The sequence below is a fragment of the Piliocolobus tephrosceles genome, chromosome 19 (genome assembly GCF_002776525.5).
Source record: "Piliocolobus tephrosceles isolate RC106 chromosome 19, ASM277652v3, whole genome shotgun sequence".
In the NCBI taxonomy this organism is placed as follows: Eukaryota; Metazoa; Chordata; class Mammalia; order Primates; family Cercopithecidae; genus Piliocolobus; species Piliocolobus tephrosceles.
In genome coordinates, this window is record NC_045452.1 from 14,105,531 (window position 1) to 14,112,329 (window position 6,799).

General features: G+C 45.1%; 1 protein-coding gene across 2 annotated transcripts in view; it reads right to left on the minus strand.

Moving 5' to 3' along the window:
* LOC113223481 (protein SFI1 homolog) overlaps nt 1-1,796 on the minus strand; it is a 64,914-nt gene extending 63,118 nt beyond the window's left edge. Inside the window, exon 1 of one of the 2 annotated variants that reach the window (XM_026452931.1) lies at nt 1,368-1,796. The gene's annotated coding sequence lies outside the window, so the exon portion shown is untranslated. The remainder of the gene's footprint in view (nt 1-1,367) is intronic. The other variant, XM_026452932.1, reaches the window with a different exon arrangement.
* Nucleotides 1,797-6,799: the final 5,003 nt, after the last annotated feature.

The following is a 6,799-nucleotide window of genomic DNA, read 5'->3' on the forward strand; positions in this document are numbered from 1 at the left end:
GTCACAAACTAAGATGACCTTACTCACCTTATATCTCAGCATCTAGCATAACAGCTGTCATGGATAAGCACCAGATAAATTTGTTGTTGTTTTAAGACGGAGTCTTACTCTTGCCCAAGGTGGAGGGCAGTGGGGCGATCTCGGCTCACTGCAACCTCTGCCTCCCAGGTTCAAGCAATTCTCGTGCCTTAGCCTCCCAAGTAGCTGGGATTACAGGTATGCACCACCACACGCAGCTAATTTTTTGTATTTTTTTTTTTTTTTTGAGACGGAGTCTCGCTCTGTTACCCAGACTGGAGTGCAGTGGCGCGATCTCAGCTCACTGCAAGCTCCGCCTCCCAGGTTCATGTCATTCTCCTGCCTCAGCCTCCCGAGTAACTGGGACTACAGGCGCCCGCCACCACGCCTGGCTAATTTTTTGTGTTTTTAGTAGAGACGGGGTTTCACCGTGTTAGCCAGGATGGTCTCGATCTCCTGACCTCATGATCCACCCGCCTCGGCCTCCCAAAGTGCTGGGATTACAGGCGTGAGCCATCGTGCCCGGCTGTATTTTTAGTGGAGATGAGGTCTCGAACTCCTGACCTCAGGTGATCCACCTGCCTCGGCCACCCAAAGTGCTGGGATTATAGGTGTGAGTGAGCCACCACACCAGGCCTGATAAATTTTTGAATTAAGAAATGGATGTCTTTTTTTTTTTTTGAGACAGAGTCTCGCTCTGTCACCGGGGCTGGAGTGCAGTGGCCGGATCTCAGCTCACTGCAAGCTCCGCCTCCCAGGTTTTACGCCATTCTCCTGGCTCAGCCTCCCGAGTAGCTGGGACTACAGGCGCCCGCCACCTCGCCCGGCTAGTTTTGTTTTATATTTTTTAGTAGAGACGGGGTTTCACCATGTTAGCCAGGATGGTCTCTATCTCCTGACCTCATGATCCGCCCGTCTCGGCCTCCCAAAGTGCTGGGATTACAGGCGTGAGCCACCGCGCCTGGCCTAAGAAATGGATGTCTTTAATATACCTAATCAAGAGTAGCAGAAGGGTTACAGCTCTTCTAGAATTCACCAGAAAATCCAGGGGGAAAAAAAAGAGTAGTTCGTTCTTTCTTGGACCACGTTTACACGTTTAGACTTTTTCTGGAAGAATCTTGATAGCGTCATATTGCGAGGCACAAGTGGAGAAATGAAAACACTCAATGACAGATTTTATGTCTGCAGATTCCTGAATATCCTTTTCATCTGAACATTCTACTATAAAGAACAGGCATCAAGATCTCCAACTAATTGTGATGGGAGAATAAGAATCATTCTCTCATTTTAACCAAGAAGGGAGAACAAGAGAAAAGTATCCGTAGACTGGTGGCCACTCATAAGCTCACCTGATGCGAAGTTCTCTTAACCGGCCCTGTCGGGTACAAGTATGTGTGCCACGATACTGCACTAGGTGACTGGTACTAGGTAACTCCCTCCGGTTCCCAAAGGATGCAGAAGACTTCTTGTTGGACAGTGTCTTTGCAGAATAAGGTTTCTTAACTGCACCATCCCTAAAATACCTTAAATGTGAGGAAGAAGGAGGCAAGGAGAGAATAAAGTTATCTCTGCATGTGATGCAAATACTTTTAACATACAAGCAAAATTAAACAGATAAGCTCATAAAGCCTGACAATACCTATGCTTCAAAGATAATAAGCAGCCCAATCTGACAGAAATATTGGCCAACCACTGGAGGTGGGTACTGCTGGGTCAGCTCTAGGCAGGAACTACAGTACCCCCTGGAGTCATTAGGCCTAACAGTTTTCTTTTGTTTGAGACAGGTTCTCACTCTGTTGCCCAGGCTGGAATGCTGTGGCATGACCACAGCTCACTGCAGCCTTGACCTCCCAGGCTCCAGTGATCCTCTCATTTCAGCCTCCTAAGCAACTAGGCAACTAGGACCACAGGTGCTCGCCAGTGTGTCCTGATAATTTTTTTTTTTTTTTTTAAAGAGATGAGGTCTCACTGTGTTGCCCAGGCTGGTCTTGAACTCCCGGGCTTAAGGAATCCTCCCACCACATCCTCCCGAGTAGCTGAGACTACAGGCGTGCACCACCATGGTCGGCTAATTTTTTATTTTTATTATTATTATTTTTTTGAGACAAGGTCTTACTTTGTCGCCCAGGCTAGAGTGCAGTGGCGTATCTCAGCTCACTCAACCTCCACCTCCCAGGTTCAAGCGATGCTCCTGCCTCAGCCTCCCTAGTAGCTGCGATTACAGGCACCCACCAATGCACCTGGCTAAGTTTTGTATTTTTAGTAGAGATGGGGTTTCACCATGTTGGCCAGGCTGGTCTTGAACTCCTGACCTCAGGTGATCTACCCACCTCGTCCTCCCAAAGTGCTGGGATTACAGGCTTGAGCCACTGTGCTCGGCCAATTTTTAATTTTTTAGAGACAGGGTCTCACTATATTGCCCAGGCTAGTCTCAAACTCCTGGGCTCAAGTAATCCTCCTGCCTCAGCTCCCCAAAGTGGTGGTATTACAGACATGCACCACTGTATCTGGCCTGCTGGCCTGATTTCATTCTTGATCTCTTGCTTCAGAATATCTGCACTGAGGCTGAAGCGCGCGCGCGCGCGCGCACACACACACACACACACACACATATACATAAACACACACACACATTTTAATATACTTTTTAAAAATTTTTATTTTTTGTTTTCTTGAAATAGGGTCTTGCTATGTTGCCTAGGCTGTCTTGAACTCCTGGGCTTAAGCAATCCTCTCAACTAAGCCTCCCAAAATGCTGGGATCACAGGTGTAAGCTACCACACTCAGACTCCTGGATTTTACTTTTTTAGAACAATTTGAAGTTTACTGCAAAATTGTGAAGAACGAACAGACTGTTCCCACATATCCCTTTTTCTTTACACACACACACAGCTGTATATGCTAAAAAGAGTATGTTTAAAGAAATGAAAGTCAAGTGTGAATATATTTGCAGGGCATGGGGTAACTATAAAAAGTAAGGTAGAAGCATTAATCACAACAGCCAAAAGGTAGAAGCAATCTAATTTTTTCTTTTTAAAGACAGGCTCTCGGCCGGGTACAATGGCTCACGTCTATAATCCCAGCACTTTGGGAGGCTGCGGCAGGAGCATCATCTGGGGTCAGGAGTTTCAGACCAGCATGGCCAACACAGCGAAATGCCATCTCTACTAAAAATACAAAAATCAGCCGGGTGCGGTGGCAGGTGCCTGTAATCCCAGCTACTTGGGAGGCTGAGGCAGGAGAATCACTTGAACCCAGGAGGTGGAGGTTGCAGTGAGTCATGCCATTGCACGCCATCCAGGGCGACAGGACAGGACAGGACGGGAAAGGACAGGACTGGACAGGAAAGAAAGAAAGAAATAAAATTCCCTGATAGTTCCAACATAGGTATTGATGGCCAGGTGTGGTGACTCACGCCTGTAATCACAGCACTTTGAGAGGCCAAGGTGGGTGGATCACCTAAGGTTAGGAATTTGAGACCACCTTAGACAACATGGTGAAACCCTGTCTCTACTAAAAATACAAAAATTAGCCAGGTGTGGTGGCGTGCGCCTGTAGTCCCAGCTACTCGGGAGGCTGAGGCACGAGGATCGCTTGAACCCAGGGGGCAGAGGTTGCAGTGAGCTGAGATCTCGCCATTGCACGCCAGCCTGGGCGACAGAGTGACACTCTGTCTCAACAACAATAAGAACGACAAAACATAGGTATTGATACAGTTTAGCTGTGCCCCCACCTAAATAGCATCTTCAATTGTAGGTCCCGTAAGACCCACATGTCGTGGGAGGGACCTCACGGAAAGTGATTAGATTATGGGGGTAGTTCCCCCATGCTGTTCTCATGATAGTGAATGAGTTCCCAAGAGATCTCATGGTTTTACGTGGGGCTTTCCCCCACTTCACTTTGCACTTTCTTTCCTGCCGCCATGTGAGAAAGCATTGCTTCCCCTTCCACCATGATTGCAAGTTTCTTGAGGCCTCTCCAGAAATGCGGAACTGTGAGTCAATTAAACCTCCCACCTTTATAAATTAGTTATCTCAGATATTTCTTCATGGCAGCATGAGAACGATCTAATACAGGTATCACATTTGATTATGGTACCATTCACTGCTTTGCTTCTATAAAATTATCTTGTACTACTCCCAAAATATAAAACTTAAATCTGATTAAGTCTCTAAATCCAGTTACCAATTTGCAGAAAAAGACTGAGAACAGAGGACAGAAGAACATGCTAAAATGCACAGAGGCCCTATCAAAATACCAGTGACATTATTCACATAAATAGGAAAAATATCTTAAAAATTGTATAGGACCACAAAAGACTCCAACTAGCCAAAGCGATCCTGAGCAAAAAGAACAAAGCTGGAGGCATCACATCACCAGACTTCAAAATAAACCACAAAGCTGTAGTAACCAAAACAGCATGGTACTGGCATAAAGACAGACACACAGGCCAATGGAACAGAACAGAGTAGTACATTATTAAGCTATTTTATCTACCTATCTACCTACCTACCTACCTGAGACACAGTCTCATTCTGTTGTCCCACTGGAGTATAGTGATATAATCACAGCTCACTGCATCCTGATTCAGGTGATCTTCCTTCCCACCTCAGCCTCCTGAGGAGCTGCAACTACAAGGGCACGCTACCACCTGGCTAAGCTTTTGTAGAGATGGGGTTTTGCCACATTGCGCAGGATGGTCTTGAACTCCTAGGCTCAAGTGATCCACCTGTCCTGGAGTCCCAAAGTGCTGAGATTACAGGTGTGAGCCATCACACCCAGTGCCAATTTATTTTTGACAAAGGGTCCAAGAACACTGGGGAAAGGACACCCTCTTTAATAAATCCTGCTGGGAAAAGTGAGTATCTACATACAGAAAAATGAAACTAGACCCTCCACCTCTCACCCTATACAATATCAACTCAAAATGGATCAAAGACCTAAATGTAAGACCCAAAACTAGAAAGCTATGAGAAGAAATACTTCAAAAGTCTAGGAAAATATTTTACGAATAAAACATCAAAAGCACAGGCAACAAAACCAAAAATAAACAAATAGGATAATCTCAAGCTTAAAAGCTTCTGCTCAGCAAACAATCTACAGAGTAAAAAGACAACCTATAGAATGGGATTACAGGCCGGGCATAGTGGCCCATGCCTGTAATCCCAGCAGTTTGGGAGGCCAAGGCAGTCAGATCACTTGAGATCAGGAGTTCAAGACCAGCCTGGCCAACATGGTGAAACCCCATCTCTACTAAAAACACAAAATTAGCTGGGCATGGTGGCATACACCTGTAATCCCAGTTACTAGGGAGGCTGAGGCAGGAGAATCGCTTGAACCCGGGAGGTGGTGGTTGCAGTGAGCCAAGATTGTACCACTGCACTCCTGACTGGGTGATAGAGTAAGACTCCATCTCAAAAAAAAAAAAAAAGAATGGGATTATAAGTATTACAAAAAATATGTGCAAACTATCTGACAGGGGGTTAATATGCAGAATATACAAAGAACTCAAATATCTCAACAGCAAAAAACAAACAAAAAATCCAATTAAAAAAGGGGTAACTTTGGGAAGCTGAGGTGGAGATGGCTTCAGTCCAGGAATTTAACATCAGCCTGGGCAACATGGTGAAATCCTGTCTCTACACAAAATTAGCCAAGCATGGTGGTGTGTGCCTGGAGTCCCAGCTACTCTGGAGGCTGCACTGAGAGCCTGGGAGGCAGAAGTTTCAGTGAGCTGAAATCCCACCACTGTACTCCAGCCTGGGTGACAGAGTAAGACCTGTCTCAAAAAAAAAAAAAAGTAGAGGGAGCGAATTCTCTGAATAGACACATTTCTCAAAAGAAGACATACAAATGGCTAACAAATATATGAAAAAATGCTCAACATCACTATCAGGGAAATGTAAATGAAAATCACAATGAGGTGTCATCTTACTCGTTAGGTAGGTGGCTATTGTCAAAAAGACAAAAAAAAAAAAGATAACAAATGCTGGCAAGGAAGCAGAGAAAAGGGAACACTTTTTAATTTTATTTTTATTTTTATTGAGATGGAATCTCACTGTTGCCCAGGCTGGAGGGCAATGGCGCCATCTCGGCTCACTGCAACCTCCTGGGTTCAAGCAATTCTTCTGCCTCAGTCTCCCAAGTAGGTGGGACTACAGGTGCACACCACCAAGCCTGGCTAATTTTTGTATTATTAGTAGAGACGGGGTTTCACCATATTGGCCAGGCTAATCTTGAATTCCTGACCTCGTGATCCACCCACCTCGGCATCCCAAAGTGCTGGGATTACAGGTGTGAGACACCGCACCCGGCTGAAAAGGGAACACTTACATACTGTAGATGAGAATGTAAACTAGTATAGCCACTATGGAGAAGAGCATGGAGGTTCCTCAAAAAACTACAAATAGGACTACTGCATGACCCAGCAAACCCACTACTGGGCATTTATCCAAAGGAAAGAAAATCAGTGCATCAAAGAGACATCTACACCCTCATGGTTACTGCAGCACTATTCACAATAGCCAATACATGGAATCAATCTAGGTGTCCAACAAGAGATGAATGGATTAAGCAAATGTGGTATATACACACAAATGGAATACTATTCAGCCATAAAAAAGAATAAAATATTGTCATTTGCAGCAACATGGATGGAAACGGAGGATATTAAGTGAAATAAGCTAGGAATAGAAAGTTAAACATCTCATGTTCTTACTCGTGCAGAAGCTAAAACTGTTTGGACGAACGGAGGCAAGATGGTGCACTTCCGGGTTCTTCA